At 39.0% G+C, this 14425-nt stretch overlaps 1 protein-coding gene and 1 pseudogene across 1 annotated transcript in view; both read right to left on the bottom strand.

Annotated features, from left to right (window-relative positions):
• Positions 1-14425, bottom strand: part of Nckap5 (NCK associated protein 5) — an 864637-nt gene that overhangs the window by 803152 nt on the left and 47060 nt on the right. The gene's annotated exons all lie outside the window — the stretch shown is intronic.
• Positions 7227-7790, bottom strand: LOC150056467 (THO complex subunit 7 homolog pseudogene; annotated as a pseudogene).

Here is a 14425-nt window from a genome sequence, read left to right as displayed (position 1 = left end):
CAAATTGAATTTTTGAAAATTAAATCTAATTTAAAGTGCATTAGAAGCTATTTAAAGAAATCTTCTGGTGAGTCCTCTGTCATGGGAGGAATCTTTCTTGAAAGGGGAAAAAGCAGTCCCTGATGCAACTTTTGTATGCATATGAACTCACACAAACAAAATGTTCTTAAAATGAGGTGACAGGTCTTCAGTGGCAAGGGGATAGAGGCTGCATCTGTTCTAGAATCTTTCCTGACACATCCCTGTGCAAATTCCCTGAAGGATCTCCTTGGAGCCAAGAGAAGGGCTTCTGAGCACAAAGTACAGCAAATCACTGTTTCAGTTAGTGAGCAGTAAGGGACCTGCTTTGAGAAGTGCTGCTTTGAAGTGGCAACCCCAGCTATGGTATGAATGCTATGAAGAATGGTATCCTGGATGTCACAGACCCTTTATCACAGAAAGAACAGACAGAATGCCTCACTTAAGCTGCAATGCTCATAGACTTTTGTGCAAGGAACAGACACTAAAAGCACGAAGCTGGCAGAAAGACATACTGGTGTTTACAGTCATCTGACTTTGGACAAGTTATGTAATTCTATTCCTTGGTTTCTTTATCTGTACCCTGGAGGTATCACGACACCTTGCTATAGCGATGCTATGGATGCTATAGAGATGCTGGACTTTTAAGTACAGCAGGAACAAAAAGCATATGGGCTGTTTTTTTAAGGTTATAGGATTATTCACACAATACCATCATCCTAATTTCCTGTTAGGTGATCACAAGTTAAAGTAATTAGTATCCTCCTTCCCAATCCAGGATTCAGTTTCATATGGGTCAGGGCTTCTCTACGCTGAATTAAACACAGGGTCTTAGCCTCTTCCTCCAAAAAGAACTTACCTGTTCTGCCGGGTGCTGGTGGCTCGCACACCTATAAATCCTAGCTGCTCAGGAGGTTGAGATCTGAGGATTGTGATTCAAAGCCAGCATGAGGAAGAAAGTCTATGAGACTCTTATCTCCAATTAACCACCAGAAAATTGGAAGTTGAGCCATAGTGCAACATTATAGAGTGTTAGCATTGAGCAGACAAGCTCAGGGCCAACAAACACCCAGGCCCTCAATTCAAGCCCCACGAGAAATGAAAATGCCATCATCAGCAAAAAAGGAACATACATGTCCGGTGCCTCATTCTCTTAAAGTCCTTTCTAAATCACATGGCAAGTGGATAAAATGTTTTAATTTAGAGCTCAGTTTAGTACTTAATTTTAGGATTTGTGCTGCTCAGCTCTCACATTGAAGGTAATAATGTGCCCAAACAAAGACTTAGGCCCTAATTAGGTGCAGACTCTCTACGTTGCACAAGACCCTGGTGCTTCTGCCTGGTTTAAGTTACACTGACTTCCAATCATGCATTTTATCATTTGCCATAAATACATAGGTGCCTAATAAATGTTGATATTGAAACAAAAGCCAAACTTTCCAAACTGAACTGTCCAAAACGCCATTGTCTCCATTCTTGGCAACGACCAGGAAGCCAGTTTTCCCAAGTCAGCAACCTCTGAGGAGGCTGGACAGGTGCCAATTCCCAGGGTTGATGCATTCCTGGGGCCTGGCAAGAGGCCACTGGGACCCTATTTCCTCTTTACTTCTCTTTATGTAGTGGAAAAACTTTTTTCCACTTCAACTCCTCCAAGTCTTCCCCCCGCCTTCAATGTAAAAAGAGGGAGTAAGATGGGAAACATTCCCCAGTACTCATCTCCCACTGCTTCAAGTTGGCAAAGCTCAAACAATTGAAGGCATGCGACAAAGAAGAGCTCCCTAGCCCAGTCTTGTAGCCCGATTCTGTAGAGCAGGAGCAGAAAGACCCAGCAGGACCTTATGCACAGGGAGTCATTGTACATTTATTTGTGCACTTCTAGAAACCTTTGGAACAAAATTACCTGTTATAAATAGACACTGGACAGATTTCAGGGGAGGGAGCAGAAGGCCAAAAGTTCAAAGAAAAAAAAAACTATAATGCTCCATATAAGAAACTTAGTAATGGGGAACTACTGAGGAATTGGACTGTGAAGAAAGCAATCAAAGGCTTAGTTTGAATTAAACCTATAGTAAATACCTGTGCAAATATTTCTAGCACCATGTATATACTATTCTGTTGCTAAACATCAAATGTGTATGTACATAAACTAAATAGTTTTTAAATGTCTCTTCTGAATGCTTTCTTCCCTATGTAAACAAAGAGACCTGCCACCATGAACGGTTATATCCACTGGTTTGGTGTGTTTAAATTACAGACAAGGCTACAGCAAATACTGTGTTAGGGTTCTACTTGTGCTTTGAGTTCTTTGCTTTGATTCTCCCAGTATCGCTTTGAATGAGATGTGATCATCTCGGCATATGGATGGAAGAAAGCAGAGGTAAAGCAGAAAATGCTCAGCGGCAGCACACAGGTTCTCTCAAGCCTGAGGACCAGCACAAAACCACAACAATAATGTTATTAGTGTGATGATAAATCAGTTAGTATCTTCTTAGACCAGAAGTATGATAAGAGAGAGACTAAAGTAGTAGGCGTTCTTACATGAGAGAAACTTCAAAGTTCACCACCCTGCTCAGGTTCCAACTGCCATCAGCCATTGAAGACCCCTTCAGGGATTCCATCAGGGGAGGATGCCGGGGCCAGCCGGCAGCAAACCAGGGTTCGCGGATTGGGATTCCTGAAATAGGGGCAAGGACTAGGAAAAAATAGAAGAGAGACAAACAGATGGAGTTCGGGAGGACTACAGCCCAAGTCAGCAGTCCAAGAAGACTGTGAGCTCCAGACTGCCGCCTAAGAGACTCTCTCCTTTATTTTAAGTTCCGACCTTAAATACTCTTCTTAAAACTAGGGAGTTGCCAGAGGCTACATTCATACAAAATAGTAAACAAATCACATATAGGATAAATGAGAAAGGATTAACATTGCTTAAAGTCATCATGATAAGAACTGATTGACATTGCTTAAAGTCATCATGATAAGAACTGATTGACATTGCTTAAAGTCATCATGATAAGAGTTACTTCCTTGTGTATACCGTTGTGTAGGTCCAAGGTCAGGTCCAAGGTCATTGACCCCACAGTCGGTCCCCAACAGGAGGAGACTGGAGATAGATTGTGTTCCTATTAGTTTCCTGCTGTTAGGGACATTGTTGGTCTTATCCCTTCACTCACTAAGGCATTGCCTTCCAGGTAGCTGTCTCCTATGCTCACACTGTTATTCTTAGGCTCAGTGACCATGGATTCTCACTTTCTATCTTGGGGTTCTGGACTCCTACCTCCTCTTTATAAATGAACCCTTTATTAACCTGTTATTCAAAATTATTTGTTATTTCCCTCTGTTTCTGGCTTCAGCATTCCTTTTTCTGGTTTTTTTTTTCCCAGGACCTCATATGAGTCAGACAATAAGGAAGCAATATTGTTGATACATAGTTTTTGTAGACAAAAGTATGGAAAATTAAGATAATGAAAAATTCTATTCAGTAAAGACCTGGCTTGCTCCCTCATTCCTTCACATCCTCTTTGCTATGCCTCATCAACTAGGATTTAGATCAAATATTCTGCCTCAAGGGACCTGCCAAAATAGCTCTGGACCAAATAACTCCTTAGTACTCATGTATCTCACATGATATCTTCCATGTAAGCTCCCACAAAACTAGCTCAGATTCTACATAGGGAGGAAAGAAGAGTAGCAATAACTTCATCCCAGGGTACCTGCTCAGTGTCTGCAAGAACTATGCTCTCAGCACTGTTGGTTTATTGCCAGACCTCCAGGCCACTCTATCTCCAATGATGGAAGGCCTCTAACAACAGCTTCTTCTATTTATCTGCTGGCTCTGACAGATGGAGCCCAGAATTCATCAGACCAAATGATTTTATTTCCCTGTACACAACCATGTGCATGAAGCAGTTCAATGAATTAATTGCAGTAGGAAATCTATCAAGCTGAAGACAACTGTTTAAAAGTCAAAACCTAAAAGGTGCCGAAAGACAGAAGAAAGCAAGCCTCAGAGGCATCTTCAGAAATGGACAATTATGATCCATTAAGTCTAGCTAAAGAACTGAAATTTATGAGGAGAAAACATCTGGAATTGCCTGGAATGTAAAGGAAACCAGGACACACCACTGTTTGGGCTTGTAGAGAGCATCCCAGACAAATGACATTTTTGTGTTCACAGAGACTTGCAAAATTATTAAACAAAAGGGACTGAACCACATCATTACATCTAGTATTAAGTGAAGGACTCTAATATAATGGCTCCTGGATTTACTCCTGAAATATTAATTGAAACTGGGATAGAGATGAGGGTTTAGAAAAAAAAAAGAAACTAGCAGAAAGATCATAAATCCTGGCTGGGCTGTGCAAAGTCAATGTAACACAAAGTAATGGAAAATGCTATCTAATTCATGTTCATGAACCTTGTGGATATTAATAAATATTAACTGATAATGAACTATAGTACAGGGTGGTAAATGAGTGTAAACTACATGGCCTAAATAAGTCTAATGTATATATGGCTTACATGGATAATTGAAGGAGAAACAAGGAAATCAGGATGACTTAGCTGTGCAGTGGCCTGTGTCTTCTATCAGGGAGTATGGGTAAGAGAATGCTAATGAGAAAGTAGAGTTAGCACCTGGAAGAGACAAAAGGTAAGTCAGGACACTCTTTGGGGATGACTGTATCATTTGCTCAGATTTCTCAAGTATCAGTCACACAAGTAGGATTATACCCCATTTTCTTTCAAGACAATGTGGCTTTCTCAGTATATTTCTTTCCTCTAGGGAATATCCAGAACATTATAGTATAAATTTGGACCAATAGTCCAATGATACCTAAAAAAGTCCACTTTCTCCGAGTTAGGCCCTCCTTGATCAATAGCCAGATGTGCAAATTTTTCTTTCTAATTCTCATCAGTTGGTTTGCACTACTGGAAAATCCAAATTTTACTATGATTTCTGTACATATAAATAGGTTTTTTTTTCAGTTCTGTAAAACAGAAAGTACAGTTTGTGTTTCTTAGCCCTTATTACAAAGAGCTTCAAACCCAGTCAATGTACAATTCCCATGGTGATGAGTGAGAAACCTTAGAAAGGAGAGCAGGGACATAGAAAGAATCCCCAGCTGCTTAGAAGCAGATCAATGAATGTCCTACCTGTTGTTATGGACAAAGCACTGGAGAGTCTGCTGTGGAAACGAGCCTGCCTGCCAGAGGATATGGGAAACTCGGTTGCCATGGGAACTCATGTGATCTGATTATTCATGTTATTGAAAGATGGCAAGACAACAGGAGAATGACAAGCCCCTCTCAGAGCCCTAAGAAAACATGGAACATGCCAAGCAAATGTCTCTGATCACTGATACTTCTATTTTTTTTCTGTAGAAGCCTTATCATTTCTTCATCTGTCAAGAATGTTGCATTTGCAAAAGGCTTTTAAAAGCATGTCTTATGTTGATTTACTGATCTCAGAGAGTGTAGGAGCACAAGGAGCCACATCTGACACTGGCAAACAACATTCACTGCCCCAGCTCAGCATGGATGATAAAGGGTGTCCAATCACCCTGGTGAGGGAAGTGAGCTGTGGGCAGGTGGGAAGCACCCAAAGACAGGCAAACTCCCTACCTTTTCTTTGAGAATCTGATACATTTTAAAAATCTGATTATACCTAAGATTCCTTCCCCAGGAAAAAAATGCATAAATACATGTATCATTAGGTTGTATATAAAAGATTTCAGTGAATTGAAAAAACATGCGGTCTTTTAATAAGTTTCCCCTAGTATGTACTTTGGTATTCAAGATATCAATGTTCAGAATCTCTCTTAGAATTCAAGATAACCTAGGAATCAGATTACACATCTCTTATTAAAATAAGAAGTTGTAGGTAGGTAGATAGTGGAATCATCTCTGGGAATCTTTTTTTTTTTTTTTGCCAGTCTTGGGGCTTGAACTCAAGGCCTAGATACTGTCCTTGAGCTTTCTCAAGGCTAGTGTTCTACCACTTGCGCTACAATAGCACTTTTGGCTTTTTCTGTGTCTGTGGTACTGAGGAATAGAACCCAGGGCTTCATGGATGCTAGACAAGCACTCTACCACTCAGCCACCCTCCAAGCCCTTCTTGGGAATCTTATCTGCCCTCATCAATCTTCTCCAACAGCTCTCAATGCCTATGCTATGGGAGAGGTCTCCTTTATTCCAGATCCATAATTCCTTAATGATGTGTGCTTAGCCCCTGAATAGCTCACTTTAAATTTCTTTTCTTATTTTTTAATATCAAAAAACTCTTTATCCCACTATTTTTCTACTAAAAATAGAAACATAACAAAACACTTAGCCACGTTTCTCCAGTATTACATACTAAAGCAAGTATTAAAATACTAAACTTTAATACTAGCATTTAATGCTCAAGTATAAAATACTTAAGATTTATCTCTTAAATCAACAATCCTCAACATCATGGAACCTTTTTCCACAAGGAATATACAAGTATCATGCATACAGTTTATAGGTTCTTGGTCCCCCAAAGTTTTAATCATGGACTTTACTACCTCATGTGCATACCAGAAATGCCACCTTCTTACAGTCTAACTCTCTATAAAACTATCACTGTTACCAGTTAAAAATTACCTAGAGTGCTAAGGAACAAAATCATGCATCTTTAAAACATTTTTAGATGTTATTTCCTACGTTTACAACTAAAAATTGAGCTGGATACTGGTGGTTCAGGACTGCAACCTGCGCTACTCAGGTAGCTGAGATCTGAGGATCACAGTTCAAAAGAATCCTGAATTTAAAAAATCTGAAAAAACTCCATCTTCAGTTAAGCAGTAAAAAATTGTGCAGGCATGACTGATCCTTGAGCAAAAAAGCTGAGCGAGAACAAGTAGCCCTGAGTCCTGAGTTCAATCTCCGGGACCAACAAACGGAAAAGGATGAGGAAGGATAAAAAAATACAGGCTGGACTTGAAATTCACATGGTAAAGTACCTGCCCAGCAAATGCCAGGCCCTATGTTCAAACTACAGTACAATAACATTTTAATAATAGCAAATATATACTGCAATCATTTTCTTTTGTGTGAATATAAATAAAATGTAAATATTTAAAAGCAAAATATTTCACTGCCAAAACCGAATATCTAAAAAAATGTAACAAATTCTAAGCATACCACAGACATATAGCAATTTTAATACTCTTGGGAATGAGTGACTAGCTTGTCATGATTTAGGTTCTATACCTATGAAAGTTTCTTCACCTTCTCCCTTTGACAGCTTCTCATCACTTTCCAATGTTTGCTGAAGTTCATGGATGATACTATGAAGAACATGAAACTTCCCATCTCAATTCCAGCTTATCTTCAACACTTTCTTTAATATGTGAAAGATGTTCTAATTCTTTTCCCAGCGCCTCTAGCTCCTTTAATGTCTGATGCCTGTCTGGATGACGCTGGGTCACTTTTGCCAAAGCATCATATTCTTGCTGATTCTTCTGTATTCTTTATTCTTGAAGCATCTCCTTTTTACACTCAGCAATTATTTATGTGCTTCAGCAACCTTCTATTTCTATTCCCATTGAGACCAGGTGCTCAGCCTACATTGGTACTGGCCATATCCTTCTTCATGGGATCCAGAGATGCACCATTTAGCAAAACTTTCCACTAGCATATTAATTATCTGATCATCACCCACGCTGTCTCCATCAACTAGGAGATGCTTCCATACCACTTCATCACCCGTTGAAGTTCCCATGGCTTCTTCAAAGATATCTTCCTGGTGGCGGTGAAGGTCAACTTTAAATTTATTTTCTTATTTCATGGAAAATTTTCTGTGTGTTGGGCTTTAGAAAAAGGAATGTGAACATGACTGACATAGTTCATGTCCTCAAGGACCATCAAGGTAGTTCAGTCAGAGTTGATTGTTTCCCAGGGGACAATTAGATATGACCAGAATCAAGTTGGTCATCACACCTGAAGGAGGATGCTTCCAATGGGTAGAGGCCAGAATGATTGGACCCCAAATTTTAATAGTGTCAAGGATTGAGAATCTCTGTATATAATAATACAGACAAGTAGAGAAGGGGGCAAGGCATTTTCATGGTCAATTCGGAAGAAGTGATTACTTTCTCTGGCTGCCTTATCAACAGTGACAGGAAGGACAGAAGGAAGGGAGAAAGGACATTCAGAATGAAGGCAAACCATAAAGAAGAAAGCTTCCCTTTCATACAATAGTATCAATTGCAAACAAATGCTGGGCAGACAAATGCTATTTCCTCAGTGAAGTCCCTCTTAGGGCACTCTGTCAGATTTCTTCCTACCTCATCCTTCAGTAACCCCACCAGAAGAACATGCAGCCATCTGAGGATCATCCACTACCTTCTAAGCCCTACTGCATGATGGGAATAGCCATACAATCACTGTCACTCAACCACAATTTCTTCCGTGGCTTTAATTCTAATTAATAATGCTTCAGATAAAAATATGTATTATTCTAAACTTAAGAGTTGGTTCAAATCCTTGTTAATTAAAAATAAAATCACACAATTAGACCACAGGTAAGCCTAGCCCTAAGTTTTAGTCAAGCCCAAAGTGAAATATTGATACCATCACTTAGCCAGCTCTATAGTCTTGACGTCATTGTCTAACTTACTCAAGACTTTTCATCTGAAAAATAGGGATGATTAGAATTCTTGCCTTAAAGGGTTATTATAAGTATTTAACAAGTTTCCATATACAACATCAAGTGTATAATGCAGGACTTGCCAGTTGAACAAGTAGTGTGACCTGCTAAAGTAGCTTTGAGTTATATTTCATCAGCCCTGCCTGCTGACAGGGCTTCAGACCTCAGCATACCCAAGAGCCAGCTCCTGACTGGACTATTCTGAGAAGGTGGTTCTGTCAGGGAAATACAGCAATTAGGGGAATAAAATGCTCGTTCTCATTCCCTGACCCATTCTCCCATTGGATGAACATTTGGGAAATCCCAAAGCAATCATAATGTTAGCGAACAAAGGACAATTCTAATTACCACAAGGACCAAAAAAAGCCCCAACACTGTTTATATACTTCTGTCAGCAGAATTGGTCAAGGGAGCATCAATCTAAACATTTAGGAACATGCTACAGAAGTCTAATGTTTAGAGTTCCATAGCATCCCTCCAGTGTCAGACTCTAAAAGAAGAACTGTAAGAGTTAGGAGAGATCCAGTAATAAATAAACACTAATAAATAGAACTTCCAATAGAGAAACATATGATGTAATAATGTTCTGATCAGTTATGGACCTCATATATGATAGTGATCCCATAAAATTTAAATGGGGCTGAAAAATCTCTACCATCAAATGGCATTCTAGCCATACAATGCCAAAATATTTAAGATGTCTCACACATTCATGGTGATATTTATATAAATTAATCTACCATACTCCAGTCATATAGAGGTATAGTGCATAATACTTGATAATCATAATAACTGGCTGGTTTATGGGTGTGATCATTATACTTTTTATATTGAATTTTGAATTTTTCTTCCTCCAGTTATATGTAAAATTTTACTGTATGACAGAATGCCTTCTCATGCCAGCAATGGCCCCATAAATCTCATGTTTTCCACATTTCTTTACTGTGTCAACGCGATGTGTGGAATGACTACACTATCTACTCTTGTGTAAGTACTCTCTGTGATGTTTGCACAATGACAGATTTCCCAGAACTTGTATGTGTCATTGAATGTCATGTGACTATAATTATAGTTTGTTGACTGCATTGGTTAACACTAACAAGAACCTATTTCACATTTTGACAAAACTCAGTGAATGAGGAAATGTTCTATTTCAACATTCTCTCAATACTTAGAGAATGTTTTCTGAAATACCTTGTTTGCCTTGTTTGCTGAATATCTGATCCTTTGCTTCTCAGCCCATCCCTGATCCCTCAGCTTAACGTTCACACTGAAAGTTACCATGAATCACTTCCTACAAAGTGAGCACTTAGGAAAGCTGAGGACCCTGTATTTTCAACTGTCACATTCTCTTCCTCAAGGCAGATAGCCTTTAGAATCCAGACTGCTGCTTATCCTTACAAAGTTTTATTGGAACATGACTATGCTTATTTGTTCAGATACTGTCAATGATGGTTTTCTGTTTCAGTAGAGGCACTGGGTGGTAGCTACTGCTCATGTCACCTTAAAAAAGAAAAACTGAGGCAATTACTACTGGACCTTCATAGGTGTAGTTCACAATGCCTTCATTGGAGATTCATTGGTCACTAACCAGGGAGGAAGTGACTGGTGATTAGGTAGAAGAGATTTAAATTAGATATGAAAAAGAAATTTCCCCTGAAGAAAAATATTAAGTCAATAATGTCCTTGGTTGGATTTGTTCTCTACTCTTCTAGTCTTCAGGGATTATTATATCCCATTACTTTAAAACATGATCTAACTACAATGTCTCCTTCTCGAGCAATCTTAGCTCATCCAGTGCCCACACTACTTACCTCCATGGTGTGATTGTGTTTTTCCTGTGTATTATCTCTTGAAGGTAAACTATAAACATTTGATGTATCCATCAGGGGACTACAGAAAGAGATGGCATATGCAGATTTTCTGATTGGGAGGATTTTGATAGAGAAACTATCCACTAAGTATGGCAAGATCTATGGAAAATGGGCAAGAGATGTGCTATGAACATCCAAGATTCATTCATATGAAGAAGGAGAGAGGGACATGGACAAAGAGTAAGAACACAGAGAGGTGGTTGTAACAGGAACTCTGGGACAGGGTTACACACTCAAAGCTGAAACCAGAGGCCAAGTAATCCAGTTATTGTAATCCAATTCCCCCAGCTCTGATTTCCTCTTCCCATTGGCCCTGGGATCCTTTTACCAAGGTCTCTGGGATACAATTGGGATACATAGCCAGGTGGAGAACGATGAACAATGCAACTAAAATATCTACCACCTTCCTATAACAGCTTTTCAAAGGTACTACTCCAGTGACTTTGTTATAGATGCAGTGGAAGGGCTTCATGACTATAATTCAAATACAAAAAGTCAAGAGGGTGAAGAATGAAGCAAACAACTATTGTACCGTTTTCTGGGCCTACAAGTCTAGCAAAACTATAGCTGTCAAAGATGAGGATCTATTGTAATGCATGTCTTGTGTCCCTTTGGTGAAAGAGGAAGCCAACAGTACTACGAGAGAATTCATCAGAGAAACTGGTACTCTCATCTGTTCCTAGGAGAAAAAAAATCTGTTTCTTCCTCATATTAAAGGAGAAGGCTTGCAGTTGAAATATGGGTTGGTTAAAAAGACAATTCACTCATCAGCCTTCTCATGTGTTAAGCCCTACCACAGCTACAAGTGTCAAACAGCTATACATGCAGAATGGGAAGAAGTCTTACAAATGAAAAAGCACTGCAGGAAACACTGAGTGTTTTTTTTATTTTTCATTTTTGTTTTATTATCAAAAAGCATCCTGGGGAGGATTGAGCAGGTTTAGGTCAAGAAAAGCCTTTGATTTCCAATGTGATTATTTTTTTTCTTTTTATCAGAGAGACCATGACACTTGCTGTGAATATACATCTACAAGATACGGTTCTGCTGAGGAGGCAAATGTGTCAGCCCTTGCCTCTTCTCTATGGACTGTACTACTCACATTGGAACCTACTTTTCATTTTAGTTCCACTTACTTGAAACTTCCTTAAAAGGAGTCATTTATAAAGATTTATATATCAAATAAAGTATTTCAGAAGTACACATGTGAGCACATTCTGTCCCTCCTCCCCAACAAACACCACTCAAACCCATCCCATGCCAAATGCCAACGGCAAAATTTTGACTAAGGACTACAAATTCAGTTCCCATATTCAGTTTGCAGGTTTCTTTATTCCTACAATTCCTTTAGCCTAACTTTTTTTAAAGCTGTTGCAAGGGAGCTATAATTTCTAATTCAATACTTCTGATTTGATTATGTAAAATAAAAAATGTAATAAAGTTAATAGAACCTTATTCTTAGCATATATTATGAAGGATTTTTCTTCTGCAAAATCTAAAAGAGGAAATTGCCTCTGGGACTCCTAATTCTCAAAAATAGGGGCTTATAATGATTATTGTGATGGAATTTCATGACTTAAGCCTTTAATACGTTCCTCATTCTTCTAGAAAGTTTCCCAAAAGGACATCTTCTCTTTCTAGGATAACATTTTTAAAATGATAAAGAATGGATGTAACCAGTGAAAGGATATATTTTATTCTTTTATGTAATCATACTTGTAAGAATTTAGGAAAGTTAGATAGTCTTTCTGGCCCTTAACTGGTCTGTCTACAAGGTAAGGAACTAGGTAATCCATTCCTACTTTAATATTCTATGATTCAAGTAATAAGATAAGAGTTGTGTGTGGTAGAATATGCATAAAATACCCTCTAAGTTTGAGATCAACCTGGGAAGATAGTGAGCCTCTATATCAAAAAACAAAAACAAAAAGACAAAGGGGCTGGGTGTGTATCTTAAGTGGTAGAAACTTGCCTAGAATATATAATCCCTGCTATTGCAAATATAAGTAAAGTAAATGTATAAACTAATGTTAAAATATGTACAATATGACTTGAAAATGAGAACATGGAGCATGATACCGGGGTGGGGGGTGGCTATTTTTCCCATCTTTTTTTGTTGTTGCTGTTGCCAGTCCTGGGCTTGAGATCAGGGCCTGAACAGTGTCCTTGGACTTCCTCAAGGCTAGAGCTCTACCACTTGAGCCACAGCACCATTTCCAGCTTCTTATACAAGTGGTATCGGGGAATCAAACCTGGGTCTTGGGTAGAGTGCTAGGCAAGTACTCTACCATTAAGCCAATCTCCAGACCCCTTTTTTCATCAATCTTTATCTAAGATTATCCATATTTGTTTTTTTTTTCCAGCAATCTATCTGGTCTCAGAATGAAGTTAGAACAAAGAACAATTTCCTGTGTTCAAGTAATTTCCAATCTAGTTACCTAAGTACACTTAATCCTCTTAAGTATTTTTTTTTGTGGGTCATGGGGCTTGAACTCTGCCTGGGCACTGTCCCTGAGATCTTCAGCTCAAGACTACCACCCTTCCCCTGGGCCTGAGCATTGTCCCTGAGCTCTTCAGCTCAAGGCTATCACCCTACCCTTGAGTCAAGCACCACTTCTCATTTTCTAGAGGTTAATTGGAGATAAGAGTCTCAGGTCCTTTTGTGACCAGGCTGGCTTTGAACCTTGATCCTCAGATCTCAGCCTCCTGAGTAGTTAGGATTACAGGCATGAGCCACCACGCCTGCCATCCTCTAAGTATTTCCTTGACTGTCACCGAACAGTTCATTTAATTTTGGCTTCAGTTCGTTCTACTCTTAGAGAACTTTCTGAAGGAGCTTCCTCCTGCTGTCACTATCTAGACGCAATATCTTATATAAAAGACAGAACATAATATTGAAATTCTAATCACTTGGACAAAACAATATAATGTTCAACAGCAGGGAAGCACTCCCTACATATACTCAAGGGAAAGGCTGTGCTTTTTCAGGGTATGCCAACCTGGCAGGCAAAGGTGACATGTAATCAGCCTCCAAGAGACAAGAAAGGAATTTCATTGAGGTGAAGTCTCTCCTAAGCAGGACTCAAGTTTCTTAGGTCATGTCAAAAATCAAGTTCTCATTTTCCCAAAATTCTTCTGTATCCCTATGTCAAGAGACAGAGTCAGCACAGAGTAAAGGCCAGGACAGAGTCCTACTTGCCTACAGGAAAACAAGCTTGGTTTGGATTCTTCAGCTGGCATTAGTTATGTGGCAGGATATGATTAGGCCCATATTCAAGAAGTCTCTGGCAAAGATGACATATGGGTGAAGGTTTCAATGGGTTTTCTCTTTCTCTGGGTTTGCCAGTACCCAATACCTTCATGATAATCTTTTCCCCTTTCTCCTCCCTTCTCTTTCCTTGGTTTTCCAGTGACTTTGTCCTAGCAGCTTCTTAACAAAATTCTGTTGATCTGGTTGATATTTGGGAATGTTCCAAACCATTTTATTAATGTCTACTATAAATTACTGAAAAACAATAGTTTAGTATGTGTGTCTTTATATGGCATTTGCATATGAGTTGAAATCAAAAGGCAGAAACCTGTGGTTTGGGGGACCAGCTAACAAAGATGATATTTCTGAGTGAAAAGAATCTTTTACTCAGCTGCTCACATCACACCATATGGCTATCTCTATCTCTGCTTATGCCCAAGACAGACCATAATGGCATGTTAATATGTATGAAGAGGTTTATTTATGCAAATGAGAAGCTCATAAATTATCCCTTTATTCCAAATTATCCAGTAAGTTAAAAAGTGAATGGACATATAAACGTGTACACACTACTTATACAATTATAACACTTTCTACCTGCACCTAGCAAGACCAAGGA

This window comes from Megascapheus bottae, chromosome 12 (assembly GCF_031878675.1).
Source record: "Megascapheus bottae isolate mThoBot1 chromosome 12, mThoBot2.hap1, whole genome shotgun sequence".
NCBI classification, from domain to species: Eukaryota; Metazoa; Chordata; class Mammalia; order Rodentia; family Geomyidae; genus Megascapheus; species Megascapheus bottae.
This window is presented reverse-complemented; position numbering and strand designations above follow the sequence as displayed.